The 18,173-nt window shown below is 41.3% G+C and overlaps 1 long non-coding RNA gene across 1 annotated transcript in view; it reads left to right on the forward strand.

Moving 5' to 3' along the window:
• The window catches only part of LOC146808909 (uncharacterized), a 125,722-nt gene that overhangs the window by 94,941 nt on the left and 12,608 nt on the right, over positions 1-18,173 (forward strand). The window contains exon 3 of the long non-coding RNA XR_014965502.1: positions 10,309-10,454. This is a non-coding gene — a long non-coding RNA (uncharacterized LOC146808909). The remainder of the gene's footprint in view (positions 1-10,308; positions 10,455-18,173) is intronic.

Raw genomic sequence — 18,173 nt, forward strand, 5'->3', positions numbered from 1 at the left:
TACAAATAATATGGATGAGGTCCTCTTTTCCACAGCCGCACAGGCGGCAGGGTTGGTCGCCTCCTTTTCTTTCCCAAAGGGGTAAAAACAGGAAGATCGAACCAACTCCCAAGCGGGCTTTTAAGAATCTTTCCTTTGTCTCTATCTTTATTCCCGTTTTGAAATAAGGTTGGGGTTTCAAAATGTCATAGTTGTTTAGCACAACCCAGCCATGCGCTCGTTTTGACAGAGTTTTCTTGTCCTCTATGGTTGACAATAATTGTGTTGTCCTTGTTACTATTTTTTTAAATACTGAATGAGCCATTGCCGTGTTCCAGAGGTCTGTCAGGCCTAAGGACTTGATGGATTTCAGAAGGTACTCCTTAGCTGGCGATTTTTTAGGACGGGACAGCTCAGCCCAGACATGGTTGTTCAACGTCCCTTCCTCAGCTGCTCTGATCTTATGCCAGCATTTTACATAAGCTCCCCTTCTTTCTATTGATTGATTTTGTAGGCCGAATTCCAACCTTATTTGGGCCGGAGAAACATATTTGGGGAGTTTAAAGATCGCTTGGTAGGAATTTAGTATTATTTTATCTAGAACTGTTGCATCTTTACCCTTCAATGATTTGCTACCATACGTTATTGTGGGCTTCAGTTTTGCCTGCAGAACTTTTAAGAAAGGCACTAGTGTTAAGTCCGGTAGCAGCTTCTTCAAGGGCTTTATTGCTAGATAAGTCATAACTCCCTTCCTTCGCTGAGATTCCATCTGTGGATTGCAGGAGTTGTATTGATCTAGCAGAATGCCCAAATAAGTATAACGTGTTACTTGATTTAGACGCGTCCCATCCAGAGATCAATTGAAATTACTTTTGTTATGGTGGTTTACTGTCATGATTTTTGTTCTTTTCAATTTTATTTTTAAGCCGTTCCATAGCGAAAGGTTTTGGGTAACGTCCAGAAGATGTTGCAAGTCGATGGGGGTCCGGCTGATCAGGACCAAATCATCACCATAAAGGAGGTTATACAATATTCTGTTTCCCAACTTCGGAGCATGTGATGAACAGCTGTCCAATTCTCCCGGTTGATCCATCAGAAAAAGGCTAAAAAGCAACGGAGCTAGGAGGTATCCTTGTTTTAAACCCTTAGTAGTGGGGATTCTTTTTGAAAGGTGCGTCCCAGCACCCAGCTTTATTCTGATCCACGTATCAGTATGCAAGTTCCTAAGTTGATCTAAGAGGAGAGTTGGTATTCCCCAATCGTCCAGTTTTCGCCAGAACTTAGTCTGATCTTCATGGTCAAAGGCTGCTGTGTAATCTATAAAACACAGGGAAAGGGGGTATTTTTGCTGCTTCGCAGCATCCATAAGCATTGTTAAGGTCATGATATTTGTTATTGTGTCTTGCCCTTGACAGAAGCCCGTTTGCGTTAGAGGTATTGGATGACTCGCAGAAGCCCAACTTGCTAGTTCATTTAGAATGATCCCTGCATAATATTAAGCCTCGGTGTCTATGAGGGCTATCAGTCAGTAGTTGTTTGGGACGGACCTCTCGCCCGGTTTGTAAATCAGGCTAATGGTTGAGCCTCTCCATGACTCTGGCATTATAGTTGTTCTAAGCACGTGTCTGAAGACCGGGACTAATGCATTACTCCAGAATTCCAGATCATATTTATACAACATCGGCGGAATGCCATTAGGGCCAGGTGCTCCCGCCCGTCTGCCTCTAACAATTTGTTTTCTTATTAGCAGTGCTGTATGGTCGTTTTGTTCCTCTACTGCACTAGGTAGGCAATCTGGCCCCGCTAACGGGTCCGTCTCCTGTTGTATTAAACCTGGGTCACTACTGTCCACATCCTTGGAACGGTGTTGGACTGTTTCTACCATTGTAGCACGTTTGATGGTGTCATTCCCCAAGTAAGCAGAGGGGACAGTTGTTTCTTTCTCCTTATCATTGAAGTGATTAAAAAGGTAGTCAACCCAGGTGGCTTCAGAAATGTTAGTGTTTATGCCAGAATGATAAGGCCACTCTAGTTTATTTACTGTTTGCCAAAACTTAGCGCTGTTGTCCTGACTTGCATCATGGAGGAGCTTCGCCCATACTTCATTATCCTTAGCTCTTTTGTTGGCCCATCTCCTCCGTTTTATCGATGTCTTTAATTCACGAAGTGAGCTTTGCAAACTTGAGTTGTATGGTGATTTACGGAGTCACCTTAAGATTTGATTTATGGATTGCTTTAGTTTTTTGAAGTCTGGACTTTTTACTATTTTTGAAGGTGTTACTACATACCTCTGTTTTGGACCTAACCTGGTTGCACATTTTTCTCCAGTGATAAGACAAACTTGTCCCAATTTTCCAATGGCCGGGCTAGTTTATCTACTCCATGGTCATGTAGATCTTTAGCAGTAGAAGTTATTTCCACAATGTTTTTTAAGTTGCATCTTATTCGTTTAAGATTATTGGTCTCATCCAGCACAATGGTTTTGCAAATTTCAAGTGAGTTGTTAGAGCTTGCTTTAAGTGTCCGCTCCTGTGGCATATGATCACTAAATTTGTTAATGCCGATCTTAAAGGAGCTAATTTCTCCTGAAGGAGGATTATAACAAATAATTCAACATCTCGTAATCACTAGTTTTGGATGCTATTCCATTGATATTCCAAACGCAGATGTTAATTTTATCTTGCTCTGCTAAAGGTGATTGAGAGACAAGCATGTTTTGCCATTTTGAGTGTACTGATGTTCACTGTATTTCCAGCCAGTAGTTAGTTGGGGGGTATGTTATATCAGATTGTCCATGGGTTGGAATCAGGGCAGTTTTCAAATCGGACACTGGTCTGGTACCTTGGTACCGGGGGTTCTGCTCTTTGCTCTTTTTAGCGCTGAAGTGGCCTTTCTTCTTGGGCTATTTACTTCATTTCTTAAAAAAGGTGTTGGATATAATGGTTTTGGGACTGGTTTCAGGATTATCCCCCAGCTTTGAAATTAGTTTTTTCCTGAATAATTCTACGTGCCACCTCTACGGTGTTCCATTTTGTTTTTGTTGCTTCAGTACTTAGGGAGTTGTTATTTGGCGAAAATTCTATTGACAGTATATCAGAGGTATGTATGTTGACTAAGCTTGGAATAGAGTGTAGGAGCCGTAGCACATTTCCTCTGTCTATTATGTCCACGTGATCTCGTGATTTATATTGAGGGGAGAATATAATAGTACTGGTCTCTTCTGATTGCGGTAATTCCTGAATTAGTGGTTGAATGCCGTCTAATTCAAAATTTGAGATGTTGTGAGTGACAATTGCTTTAGGTTGACTCTTTCTGTATTACTGCCCTGTTCTGAAGGGCTTAGATTTGGTCTGCTACCGGGCGATGTCCTAACTGATGTATGTCTACCTTCCAGATTGTTGGTAGCACTTAATGAAGTATAAGTTCCCCTTTTTTGCGCCTGTAGGGTGTTAGATCTGGTAAACCGTTTCTTTGTACTGTCTGCAAGAGTTGGAACAAAGGAATTTGAAGTTTCCGTGCTTTTGAGATCGAGAGTAACCTGGCATTGCTGAGGCTGCTAACCAAGTGATGGGCCTGGATAATTGGTTTCTTATTCCTTCCTTTCTTGTTATGTTTACGATGAGTTTTTACTGGTGAGATGTTGTATTTCCTCGTCGGTGTTAAACGAGGGCCCACTTCCGCGTGGCAGATGTTCACTATTTGACAGTGTCATCGTCACTGGTTGAAGATCCGAATTAATTTTATTCTCCGAAGTTGGATCACTGGTCGCAGAGATCTGGGTTGTGACTATTGGTTTCAGAACATGAAGCAAGTCACTTAATATTGATGGAATCTTTAGCAATTTGTACACTATTGGAGCACAAGAACATTCTTGTTGCAAAGGCTGAGTTTTAAAGGCTGCTTCTTGCCCCCTTTTTATTAATCCATTCAAATCAGCTAGCTTCCTATCAATCCCTGAAGTGAAGGGGCTAGGGTTTGAAGGACTGTAAGTTGGAGATCCAATTTGTGAGATTGGTATTGTAGCGCGACTGTTGAATATTGCATAGCGCATAGTATTGCACCCCAAATTGATTGTTTATTTGTGTGGTTAATTTCACTTCTCTCTGAGCACGCTATTTTTGGAGGAATATTTGAATCATGGCTGTATGAAGCAAGTAATTTCTCCCACTCTTGGGAGGCTAAAAATACATTTTGTCATTGGAGGTTTGAAAAGTTTCCTTGGGAGACAGCAGGCCAGGCCCTGTTTGTGAATTTACCAAGGGTACTCCTGAAGCCGTTGAAGCCACCAAAAGCATTGAGTCTTCTACTTCTACTTCAGCTTGTGCAGTTGGCAAGGATTGGTTGTAGATTTTTGTAACTGTGATACCTGCTGAGTTATTGTCAGTAAAGGAGCCTGTTGGAGCTTTGGGTCAAGTCCCATGTCTATTCCCCTCTGTTGAGATGGAGCATCGGTGTTTTTGGCAAGGCAAGCCCCTTCAGCTAGAGGACTCGTTATTCGCTCATTATTGCTGTCCTTCTGCTGAGTGACTTGATGGTCCTGCTGGTAACTATTGTGTTCCTTATTTGAACTTGCCACATTTGGTTCTTCGGCTACCTCTTCAGCCGCTTGCATTGCTTCATTATTTTGTCGAATGGAGGTCTCGTCCACTCTAGTGTTTCCATTATTTATGTCTTGGAATTTTTCATTTTAGTTAATCAATGCTACAATTTGTGTTGTCTGTGAGGTTTGATCAGATTTAGTTGTGAAGGTTGAGAAAGTTGAGAAGGCTTAAGAGGTGTTAGCAGCCCTTTTATTTGCTGCTTTTGGAAAATATTACAGTACCAGAGTCTTTCAGGAAGGAACATTTGGTATAGATCTGAGGCTGAAAGGAACAAGGATTTCTCATTGATGGTGTCCCTTCTATATTGATTAATTCTTGATCAGCCTTGACCAGCCTTGGGATAACAGAGACTCCTTCTCCTGTTGCAGTTTAAGTATTTTTTCCCCCCTGGCTTAAAAGGTCATTGGTAATTGTACCGTTGATTGTTCTGTTCAAAGATACACTATTATAGGGGTTAAGGCAAGGATGGGGACAAGGAGTCATGTTGGCCATCTGTTTGACTTGTGGCTCTCAAGTTCTTCAAGGTTTGTTTTGTGGCTGTTTGGGGCAGAGTCAAGTAGGCTGATTCCACTAGGCCCATTATTGCCCTGGTTTTTCTTTTCTGTTTTGTTGCCTTAGATTGAGGTCTTGATTTAGTAGGTGCCTATCTCACTCAGCCTGATTTCATGGTTCCCTATCTGTTGTTGTAGCCGCCTTGCACCTTGAACTTGAATGAGGCTGGGGTGTATCTTGTCAAGTATTGTCGCCTGGTTAGGTTTGTAAGACTGAAGAAGCTGAAAGTCAAACCAGGCCCGCCAAGTTGTCAAGTTTTTGTGCGCCCCCCAACAATCCCCCCTGATGAGAAGCTATGGACACTCAAGCCTGTACGCCTGCACACCCGCCCCCTGACTGGTGGCTGGTGGCTGACGGGCAGCTAGGCGACTGACAGACTGCTTAGTAGTGGAACCCCAGAGCCCCAGGACCACAGGCAAGACCCCCAGGCAGGTAGGCAAGATGGCAAAGTGCTCTCCTATTGATCACCTCCGCTCACCTCCCCTCCACTCTCTACATTTGGTGATCTTAGGGTAACAGCCAACTGATGATTCAGGGTGATGCAGGGCTACAGGGCTTTGCAGTTTAAGTTTAGCTGTATGGTAATATGGGGCTGCAGGTACAATGCAGGTAAAATGCAGAAGGGCAGACGTGTATGGCATACAAAAAAGGGGTGGAAAAGGGAGAAAGAAGGAGCCATGGAGGACTCACGAACAGCTGGTCAGTCTGCTCGCTTACCGCAACAATCGGCAGTCAAAGACCGTGGCCCTTCCAGTCAGGAAACGAATGGGCTCCACAGCCGTGACTGCAGCCGCCGCTGCTCACAGCCTAGCCCAGCCCGCAGGCCGCGGCTGGAAGTGGATGCCTGATGTAACAGGCATAGAACGCCGTCTCTATAAGCTGGCTGGCTGGCTGGCTGGCTGACGGGCGCCGACGGGCGCTTAATGAGCGGCTAGAAGGAAAACTTGCCCGATATTCCCTGGCGTTTCCCTGGCGTTTCTCGGCTTCCTCGCTGCCTACTCGCTGCCTCCTTCACTGCTGCTCCTCAGTGACGTGGTGCAGCGCTTGAACGCTCAAACCACTAGAATGGCTGGAAAACCGGGACTGGATAATCTCTGGCTGGTATCAAACATCAATGAATTCAATAACCTGAAGCAGATTTGGTTCCACAAGGAAGAAAGAAGGTTGTTAAGTTTCAAAACCATAAAGGTTTATCAAATGATTAGCGAAGTTTTAAACTCAAATCATCAAATTTGGTTTAAATCAATGATTAATACATGAATGTGTTGGTCAATATATTCAAAGTAAATCAAAGTTCATGAACAAACACTATTATAAACTTGTCCCGAAGTTAAGATTAGCAAGATCGGTTCTACTATAAAGAGACCACTGTACCCTAGGATGCCAAGAAAAAGGGTTCTGCTGTAAAGGCAAGTGAAAGGGCATCTTCGATAAATGCACCTGAATCTCTGTCTATGTTGCATTACTTTCAATCACACAATTCTAACTTCTGATACACCTACCAATGATACCCACACGAAGGACCAATTGCTTTGAGGTACATGAAGATAACAGCAACCTATTTTTTTCACAGGCTAGACCCCACTCTAAATATACTTTGGACTTATGGTTATCTGCAACATAATGAGATACACTTGGTCCAAGAAGGACTCTGCAGGTGCTCGTTAGCGTGTTCCAAATGAATTGTGTAAATACAACTTTTCACTTAGGAACACAAAACAAAAGTGACACCATTTGAGATTGCTGGTTCAGTTTCTCCTGACATAAAGATACTCACCGTGAAGCAAGATGGCCGCCAGACACTAACCATTTTAAAATGTTGCCTACATAAGCTGTGGTTCATCTAAACTTGAAAAGTAAACATGTAGTACATTTGTGTGTTACATGTTAATATCAGTATGAATTTCAAAGCATTTAATAGTGAAAATATTGAGTCTGACTGCCACTGTAGAACCTTACGGGGAGAGATGCATCTCAGACTAGTACTACTCTATGTCAAGTAAGTTCATGGGTGAATGTTTTTTAATTGGCACCTAACCTGTTCCTTTTATGTGTAGATGCGAATATAGCTCTTTTACTAAGCACTTTCCTTAGCAGGCAACGTGGCTCCAATGGAATGTAGTAGAACCACCTGAAGATTTCTATTATTTTTGGATTTGGGTGGAACTTTACTATAGCCCTAGAGCCCGTTGCAGTGGACTCTACCTGGCCATTAAAGGCCTGCTCCAGAGTGAAAATTGGAGCAGGCCTTCAATGGCCAGTAGAGACCACTATGAAGGGCTCTAATGCAACTAGAACATTCCATCCCAGGGCAGAATGTTCTAATATGTAAAACAAAGGCCTTTCAGAGGCCGAAAGGTTTGAAATCCCTTTGGTCTCCGTGTTGCCTTTGTTAAACATTGGAATGATGGAGGTCCAGTCATCTACCGGCCTTTAGAAGCATGGATCACTCCATTGTTTTTATTGGATGTCCCAACATTCCAATGTTCTAATCGGTATTAAAATAATGTAAAGGTCCTAAGAAGATGCTGACTGTGAATTGGAAAACATTTATTGATGGAATTTTTAAAGTTTGGGTGATGTGTGAAAGGAAAAAACTGACAATCTTCCAGGGGTTGTTTAATCTAATGCAGATAAATTAATTTTGCGACTTCTGCTCAGAAAATCTTTGTCATGATTGATTCACATAACAGTGGCATTACATTATGTACAGAACATTCTAATAAGTGAGTTGTGAACAGGCAGGCCAGTAGAAGCAACCTTGGTGACAAGAACATGAGGCAAAAGGTCAAAATGTCAAGAATGAAAACAGTAATTCCCTCTTTTAAGTGTCTCAAAAATATGAATGACAGAGGTAGGAAGAAGGCATCTCAGATCAACATGGATAGGGGCACAGGATCACTTGAAGTGTAATTTCCCAAATAGTTTCCCAGCTGAACAGATTTCAGTCCTGCTGTTTCATAGGAGTTGCCCTAGACCCCCTTGGATGTAAAAGAGCTGGCTGTAGATGGTTTGGAAAGGAGGTAAGGTACCAAACCTCAAACCCCAAGCAACATCCAGGAATACTTGGAGCCTGTGTTTGTAAATGGCATCAGGTTGACTCACTTGTAACACCACCGCTCCCTGTCCAAATATTTCTCATGCATAAACAGCCAGCCGAATAATTTCCCCAGAATTCCTTGGCACATAATCATTGCAGCTATTGCCCTAAAATAACCTTTATGTATGGAATGCCTGGTGGGCAAGGGAATGACTGCTGGAAAAATGCATGTACCATGCATATCAAAAAACAATATTTTATGTGCATAGCTCAGTGGGTTACTGCTTTTCTCACAGATATTATTTTTTACTGTTCAGTTCGTAAGTTGCAATCATAATCTAGCACAGTGAGCTATGAACTACCATGAAAGAGCTGCATGTAAGCTGCATGGTACAGGTTAGAAAGTTATGTTTTTCCCAGTCTTTCCTAATTCTAATGTTGCTAAAAAAAGGTTTGTTTGGGTAGAAATAAATTCTTATTAGTAAAGTCAACCCCAACCACTATCCAGACCAAGCACTCTTAAAAACGTGCCTACCAGTATGGATTGTGTGAATCCTATACCTTGTAGTCCCTTTTGTCTTCTGTAACATTTTCTATACTCTGATTTACACATGTATGATACATTGTCTCTGTATGTGTTTGTGATGTTAAGTACTCCAACACCCTACACCGATATGAGAGGCGGTACAAAACAAACAAAATACATGTGAGAGAGGGGCTATGGAGAGATGAAGGGTCCTGGTGGAATCATCTAATAGCCCCAATAAAGAATGTCGTGTCCTGGTTATCATTACTATGCTTCAAAAGCTAATACAATGGAATATATAATGACAAATGTGTTGTACGATGCACTATTTTTTTCCCACATTTTCTCAGGGATGGAATCCCTCCCCCTCAAAACCCCCTTTTGCTGTGGTCAGGCTAGCTCGCTGCATATGCTATGCACCATAGGGGGGCTGGTCTGACAAACTTTGCCTGGGTTGCTTTGGATTTCCTGTCCAGCCCTGGGAGAATGCCTGAATGAATAGAGCCCACCCTAGAGCCATCAAGCTCCACATCCAAGAACTTATAGAGATGATACTACCTTTATGTGTGCTGGGTCTCCATCCTAAACTGGTGTACCTTACAACTAGAAGATTTTAGTTGTGACTATGAATGTGGCAACACCGTCCATAATCAATGGAGGACTTCACAATGAGTATTGATCCACTATCACATCCCTCAGTTGCTATAATCTAAAAACCAGTTACAGTCTTAATAGGATTTGAACAGCGTTCTGACTAAAAACTGAGTAGCTGAAGCTTTTACCAGCAGACTAGTCATCTAGGGCCAGAGCAACGGAATTGGAAATATCATAAGATTGTTGCAATAATGTAACATTGCGTCACTTGTAGCAAGTCCCAAAGATTCCTGGCTCAACTCAAGCATAGTGCATGAACACTATATGAGTGCACTATGCTGTTCCTAAACCCAAAAAGGTGTTGGGACCTTTCAGGGTTCTCTATGTATTGGGCCTAATTTATTCTTTAACACACCTATAAAAGCCCTTTTCATCTTGAGTTTGTTGAATGTTATTTACTTTATTGTGCTATATCTTAATCTCTACTAAATACTTATCCAAGAAAAAGCATTGATGGCGCGGCTTAATAACCCAGTAGAGAGTGAAAGGCCTCATAGTCCACATTATATGAGGTCTATGGCGTTGGCTCCAAAGTTTATTCTGTGGAGTCCACAGGGCACAATATCGTGGTCAGAGGTTCTCGGGCAAATGTTAATCCATTCATTCATGAAGATGCTTGGACACCTGGCATTGCAGGTGAGACTGACAGGTCGTTTGGTGTTGCATGTCCCCAGTAGAGGAGATGTACAGATGGACTTGCTTACCCCCTCTCCGGAAACTGACTGTTTGTCCAGGAGTGCACACTGGGCCTCTCTTTATATGGGAGATGTGAGAAGTGAGTTGCTACCTCATGGAGGTGGCTGACTGGGACATTCTTCCCGGGAGTAATATGATCCTGTATGGACAGTTCCCCATATATCTTTATCATTGGATCGGACATCATCACCTTTGTGACATGTTTTATTCCTCACATGTAGTGGAAAAACGCCTGAGATGTATTTTCCTTTTTCTTTCAGTGTCTCCTGCAAAAGTGATGACAAATGGATACAAGTGTCCAGCTTGCTACACGGACCGGTCCTCTGATGGATGCACACCTGTGGGGGACGTTCTCTCTGTAGGCAAGGAGGACCAATGTCATTCACTGCATCAGTATCCAGACCAGGTACCCTCATGGATGATGCATCACATATTACTCTATTGGTGGCTCTGAAAATGCATTTTATGTCTTAAGGTGCCCATATCACCAGATTGCAGAAACTCATAACTAAGCCTATGCTTCGACGAAGGTGAGTTAAATTGGAAAAACTGAATATTATCTGAATTGGGAACTATGGTACAATGCTTTCCCCAAAAAAATCACATATTCATCCAATTTAATTGTGGAAGCCACCATCTAAGTTACATTTTAATAATTATTATAATGTAATGAAAATGTAATCACTTCTAAAGTGACTATGGCATATTTGGGATTCATCAGATGTGTCCCACTGGACAGGAATGCCCTGGAATAAACCCTTAGTGTGTATGTGGGTTGCAGGAGTGGGGAATGTAAGAACGGAGTTGGTGTTAAACAATGATATTGTCACACAGGCAGCATTTGCATGTCCTTGCGAGTACGCACAGAGAGTCCAGGTACAGTAGTGCACAGTAGTAGAAATGCAACAGTAGGACATGCATGTTCTCGTGTGAACACATACAGGGCTGGGGGGAGGGCAGTAATACTAGGTGGACTTACAGCTATTGTCCAGCCACACTTTTTGGCCATGTAGAAAACACATTTTTGGGCTCAATAAAGTTTTATGGACTCAGAAAATGGAATTATAGCTGGGTACTGGTTCGATATTTAGAAGTGGGGTGTTTTGGTGTCCCTTTTAGATACCAATATTCAAGTTGCAACCAATTGAACAGCTACTCAGTTCAGTTCACAAAACTTTATTCGGATAAACATAGAATCCATAAAAGTACGACAATGGTTAAAAATGACAGGGAAAAAAGTAACAATACATAGTTAGAATTACAGTTGTATAAACACAATATCATAAAGTTTGGAAGACAGAATAAAACAAGAGTCCTCAATAATAAATAAATCACTAATATATAAAACCAATCCAATCGATGGCTAAGAACTGCCCGTACGTGAATAAAACTCAGTGATTAGACATTGTCTTACGCGCCCTGGTGGCAATTCTCAAAAATGTGCTTAGACGAAAAACCAGGTCTTCATCAGCAAAGGCAAGCCTACATGAATAAGCAGAAACCATACTAATAGGCCTGCTCTTATTAAAAAATGGGAAAAGAAGCCACTTGATATATTTCATGTAATATTTGCAGAAAAACAAAAAGTGTTGAATTGATTGGCCACTCACCCCATCACATGGTCAGGGTAGTGAATCGAGTTTCGGATGATAACCCAATGGGAAACACAAAGCAAATTGAACTGTCCCAGCCCTCAGGCGGAATAAGAGGCACCTTTCCCGCCAACTCATAGGTAAGGTGAGATAATTTGGTAGGGGGTAGCAGTGCCGTTCGCAGGCCATGTAACTGGAAACAGTAAGTTTATTTTATTCCGACACAGTTCTTACGGTGCTATATAACGAATAAAGAGCGCTTCTAAGTACTCTTTTATTTACAGTTTCTGCTTCACTAGGATTTAAGAAAATGCAGCCCTTATTGACGCTGCATAAGCTTTGATACACTCCAAATAGCCAAGGAATATCCATCCCCTTCTCACACTTCAAACTGTCTGTTATGATGTTTTTAGTTAAGGTAGCTGCCTGATTCTTCCAGACTGATAGCCAGATAGCTGGGCGAACACGTATAAAATCAGATATATACTTTAAAATCAATTCCCTGTTGCAAATGTATTGTGGGGTCGAGATTGGGATACTCAACAGCTTTCTACGAAACCGGTTTTCTTCCAGCTGAATGCAGGAACTATCTGCGGTGCCCCAAATGTCAGCTCCGTACGTGGCCACAGGGACACATTGTAATTTAAAAAAAAATAAAAATAGCTAAAATAGCACCTGTGTTCTTTGGGCGGGGAAAACTAAAAATAGAATTAATAGTCTTTGAGAACTTGCTCCTGGAGTGAGTAAGATGCTCAGTCCAGGAGCCGTTCGCAGAAAAGACTACTCCGAGATAAGGGGATTTACAGATACTTGTCAAATTTTGATTGCCGGCAACAATAGAACTAAGCTGGCGTTTTCTAGGGCCACAAGACATTAAAAATGATTTTTTTAAATTCACACACAAGTCCAAACTATCCATGAATTTAACAAAGGACTGTACTAGGATACGTAGAGAATTAGGAGTGCGGCCTATAAGAACCGCATCATCTACGTAAAGTAGTACAGGAAGAGGTTTCCTGAGAATCATGGGGACATCTTGGGTCATAGGTACCAAAGACTTATTTAGGCCATTAATATAAATAATAAAAAGGAGGGGGGCTAGGACACATCCCTGCCTGACCCCCCTTCCGACCTTAATGACTCCCGAAACCTCTCCCCCACTACCTATCCTCACCTGAGCCTGGAGGTCTTTATGGAGATATGCCAGAAAATGAACCAGTGGCTCATCCAGCCCATAGGCTAGTAGGATAGCCCACAGCCTTGACCTGTTCACAAGGTCAAATGCTGAGGACAAATCCATAAAGGCCAAATAGACCGGGGAGTTCCGAGCGATAGTATACTTTCCAATTACCAGGTTGAGATTAAGGCATTGTTCATTAGTACCAACCTTGCTACGGAAACCAAACTGGCAAGGCTCTAGAATACTATACTCCTCTGACCATTCCAGGATCTTTTTGTATAATACTCTGCCCAAAATTAGCTAGGCTGAGACCGATCCCCCTTGACTCTCAAGTAGGGGTGATAACTCATTTGGACAGAAGAGGGGTTCCCTTTAATCACTTACCCCCTTGTTAATTGGGGTAAAAGTTTCATGGGGAGTAGACAGTACTCCAAGAGATCATTGTCAACTCTCACTCCAACTTTTTTTAAAGAAACAAGCAGCCCCATTTCGTTCGGGAAATCAGGCTGTTTAAAAACAAAAATATACTCATATTTAAACTCAATCACAGGCATCATGGTCTGCTGATCCTTGCAGTCCAACTTCGCTGTGATTTTGAGCAATGGTATCCTGCTCACTAAATAATCGTGTGGGGTTCGTTATCAGAGGGGGGCGACCTACCCGAACTCAGGGTCAAGGGGCGCATGTGGGATCTTCTCTAGCCGATTCACAATAAACAAACTTTGGGGAACAGAACCTACAACAACAAAGTAAAGAGAGTACCTTTACTTTTCACCCATACATAAAAGAGATATTACCGATTGTAAAAAAAAACCAGATAGAATCTATCATTTAACCTGCAGGTATAGTTTGTGTTCGTTGCAACACCTCTCTAATTCAAGCACATTATTCTTTCTTCCTAATTTACTAGAAGAGAACTTGTAATATAAACAGAAGGAAAAATGAGACTTACACCACATAAGCGTACCAAATGCACAGATATATACAATTATGCCCGCTCACAATGATTTAGTCTTTCACCTAAATGTATGCAGATTTGGCCGTACATATTTTTGGGATAATTTCCATTGAGCTGAAATGGATTTGAAATTTCTGAGCATCCTTTCCTTTCCAGACATTGGGGAATACAGAACCTGCAGGGACACAAATAATAAATATTTGATTAGGGGCAACAAAAATATACTGTAAAAATCCCAAAGTAAGAAATCTAGATCTATCACAATGTGTAGTCTTTTACCCGGATGTACAAATGCTTGTCCAAGGTTTTTACTACTAAAGTGTCTCACCACCAAGGGCTACGGCATTCATATCAATAAAGCCCTTGTCCAGCTTCTCTGTAGTGCACTCCAGAAAACAGAACTGCTACAATATAGAAAAAACTAAAATAATATCTAAATGTTGCCTGCTTAAAGTACCCTTACAAAACCTCCAAAACATAATGTTGCTCAATCCCAACACCTGATCTTTTCTTGAAAGTATGCATCTTTTCTCCACAGTATTTTACAGGATTATCCCTGAAGGATAAAGGTGCATTTGCATTTTCTGTGGCTCATTGTCAGCTCCTGATTCACATGGGATGGATGAGTGGGCTAGGAGAGAAAAGAACCAGTGTACCTGTTACCTAAAGTCTTCACTAGGCTATCAGTTGAAGACTGGAGTGAATCTGATTATTGTCTTTAACATTCATGTAGATACTTCTCTTGTTCAAATTCATTACTGAGGCTCTAGAGAATATAATCTGTACCAACAGATAAAAGAAATAATAAAAACAATATCATGCAAAATCGAGCAACATACATACGATCAGATTTTTGTAGTATATGAGGTATTCTGACTAATCATTTCCAGCTTCTAGTCAAACTCTTCACTGGGTTTTCTCCAGAGGATTGAGTCATGTTTGGTAATAGGAGCAGCTTTGAAATCAATGTGAAATCTCCTATCAGATATTCTTCTTTTGTATTCACAAATGAGGAAAAGGCAGTCTGCGATGTAAAGAATGCTGAACAAATGTATCCATACAATCTAGTAGTACATTTGTTCCACAGCCAACAGTTGATGTCCATACACAACAAAAAAAACACAGTTCTGTTCATATCTGTTGCTGTCTTCACATCTGGGCCATGGGGAGACTGAAGATTACTCAATCAAGTTGTTTTTTTGCAACTAAGTCAATAATGTCATTGGTTTTAACTTAGACAGCACATTCCATTCAACTGACATGAACATTAAGGCTTCAAGGTTTTCCTGACCAATTTGGTTTCTTAGGCAAGTTTTGATGCACTTCAGTTTTGAAAAACATCCTTTACATGCTACTTGTGTACAGGATAAGGTCAAGACATATTTGTATGCCAAATGCAAATGCTGATAGGCACTGGTGAAAAGAAAATATTTTTGTAAGCTTCAGTAACAACAGACAGCACAGTCACAGCAAGTATTGCACTTTGTTGGCCCAGCCTCAGGCTCTTGGTCAAATTCTTCTACTTGCAGTGATTTGTCTTCATTAGTCTGGTCTTCTCTGTCACACTCTTCAGGCAGTGTCCTTTTTAAATGAGCCCATTCATCAGCAACATCTTGAGGTTCTCCCTGCAAAGTCTGCACAGTTATGGAGCAAGGAACAAAGGCTCACAAGAGCATTGCCTGGAAGACTCTGATTAAAATTCTTTGGGTCCAGGCATACTATATCTTGCAGCCAAAGTTAAGTGTGTCTTGAAACGTGTGGTCAGACTTTGAATAACCATGTCCATCACAGAATTATACACCCCAATACTAAATTGACCTATGGCTAGTGTTATAGGCTCATACTTTGTGCTCATCCCAGACAACTTTTTAAAGGACACTTTCCCTTCAGGAAGTGCCATTTCTACTTTTTGGTCACAGTTCCTTTCTCCTAAACCTTTGTTGGCCCACTCTGCAAATTCAGCAGAGTACACAGCATCCAAATTGCGTGAATCAGTGGCAAGGAGGTTTATAGTGTCTGACACCATTCTCTGTGCTTACAGGATAGCCATTCCACTTGTTTGGAGATACTTAGGGAGTGGTTTGCTTCAAGCAAAAATGCAAAGATACAGTTGGGCTGTTAGGACTGGTTGAAATGTGCATAACCCTTAGGCAAATTGTAAGGCTTGGCACCGCATATTTGCAATAAATCTAAGATTTTCAGATCAAATATTTTGAAGGACTTTGACCAAATCAATAAACAGCATTGGCAGGGTTATTGACTGAGCCAAATATTTTCTTGAGAGCAGCGTCTTTTGCCCATAACCTAGTTTCTCCAATGATCTGGACTGCCCAACAATCCTTTGCTAGCTCATGCCACACATCCATCCTTTTATGTGACTCCTGGAGAAAGACTGCGTGTAGCATTCCAAAGAGAGAGGTGGATGATGTAGATGCTTGGGCCACATCTATAAATACAAAGTTTAACACATGTGCATAACACTAGACATTTAAGTGACTTGGAGATTCTTTGCTTAGCCAAGTACTGAGTCCATTGTACTGGCCTTGCATGTTGGAAGCACCGTCAGTCGAATTTCCAATGTACTTAGCTATATCAAGACCATTTTGTAGAATTGCAGTTTGTACCAACTCGAACAATCCTTTTCCTGTTGTCAAAGTGCTAATTCTTACTGCTATTCAGCGTTCATGTACGCTGTTTGTGACATATCGGATGATAACTGAGCACTGGTCAGTAATACCTATATTTTGAGTTGAGTCTATCTGGCTTGAGTACCTACCTGCATTGTTTATTTCTTTAGTAATGTGTCTTTTTATCAGTATGGAAATTGTTTCTGTTACATAAACAATAGTGGTGTTTGACATGAATGTCGCAGACACACAACGGTCACCATTCTGTTTTGCTTTATAAGTGAGACTCTCAATGTGTTGTTTAAGAGGTTGGCCATATTTTGACAGAAGAAGGATGAGTTCAAGAAAGTTCCCATGATCCATCAAATTATTATCCAACTCAAAAACAGACTCTGATTTCCCACGATAGCTGAGCCCTCTTTTACCAATCACTTTAATAACTTCAACCACAAGCTCCAGTATTTCACTCCTCTTTCTGACTTGTACTGCACAAGTTGTTGTCTGAGGAGAGAGGAGGAGAGTGGTTATGTAAATTTAGAAATGGTCATCAGATACGAATCAGTGCATCTATTGTGGAATTGGGATGCCTCATGCTCTGTAATGCGCATGTACATGTCCCTAAAGTTTCCAGCCCTCGAATAAAAGTACCACTTTCTTCACATTTGCTAAATGCCAAGCAAACTGTGCAAAGAAAAGCTTTTTGGATTTCTGAAAAGCTTAACCAATGTTGCGTACACCCATCTTTCCTTATGAATGCCAACTGCCCATTAAACTGTCGACTTGGGAGTGGCCTTTGAACTGGATTCTGTTGCCTCCTCCACATTTCTTCCACTTGTTCCAAAAGTACTGGTTTGTAAGTCCTTATCACCAGTGACACCTTTAGTTGCACCAATAGACAGGACTCCTGCTTCCTCTGATATTATATCTGCCATTCGTTCAGAAAGATTTTGTTCATGTGCTTGCAAGTGGAGTCTTCTGTCAAAGTAATGGCCAAAACATTTGCACCAGAAGATAGAGGACCCGCTGCTGTAGTACAGGCATTGTGATACTGCATTTTAGTCTGCGTGGTAAAAATGTTGCTTCATCTTCAAGCCGTCTTCTCTTCTTCTCTCGTAATTTTTCAGCACCCCCTTTTCTTTTCTTCTGTTCCATTACTTTCCCTAGACCACATAAAACATCATGTCATTTGTGGCATTCATTCAGGCTCAGTGAGAACAACCTGAAAAAAGGAAAACTACTAACGAATACATCTTCCTGGACTTCTACTGCATGTGGTTATTTGCTAATCATAATTTGTAATTTTATTTTTACAGCTTGCATTTTTTTTTAGTAAGAACACTGTCCTAAGAAAGCACTTAGGCCGGTGATACTAAAAGAACAGACATTCTAGCCCACCACTCAACTTTAGATACACCTTCATTTTTAAAGACATCTTGCAGAAAATTATTGAAAGTATACTAAAGTCTGTTCAAAATTCAAGCAGTGTATTTCATTTACATGGAGAACAGTTTCACCTTAGTACATCAAATTATATCAGTGCATTGATAGGTATTTTTTCAGAAGTTATGGATTTAAAACATGAATTCAAAAACAGTCATTCTTCCCCCTCTTTGACAACAATGCCAGTAGTGTACCAAGAGGCAAGTCAGTTCTTGTGCGTACTCTTTGGCTGACCTGGGTGTCTATTATACATGAACAACATTATAGTTTATTAATTCAAATCCAGGAGAAGGTTTTGTACAGCACCCATCCTGAAGTCATGTATTTC

Source organism: Triturus cristatus, chromosome 7, assembly GCF_964204655.1.
Source record: "Triturus cristatus chromosome 7, aTriCri1.1, whole genome shotgun sequence".
Classification (NCBI taxonomy): domain Eukaryota; kingdom Metazoa; phylum Chordata; class Amphibia; order Caudata; family Salamandridae; genus Triturus; species Triturus cristatus.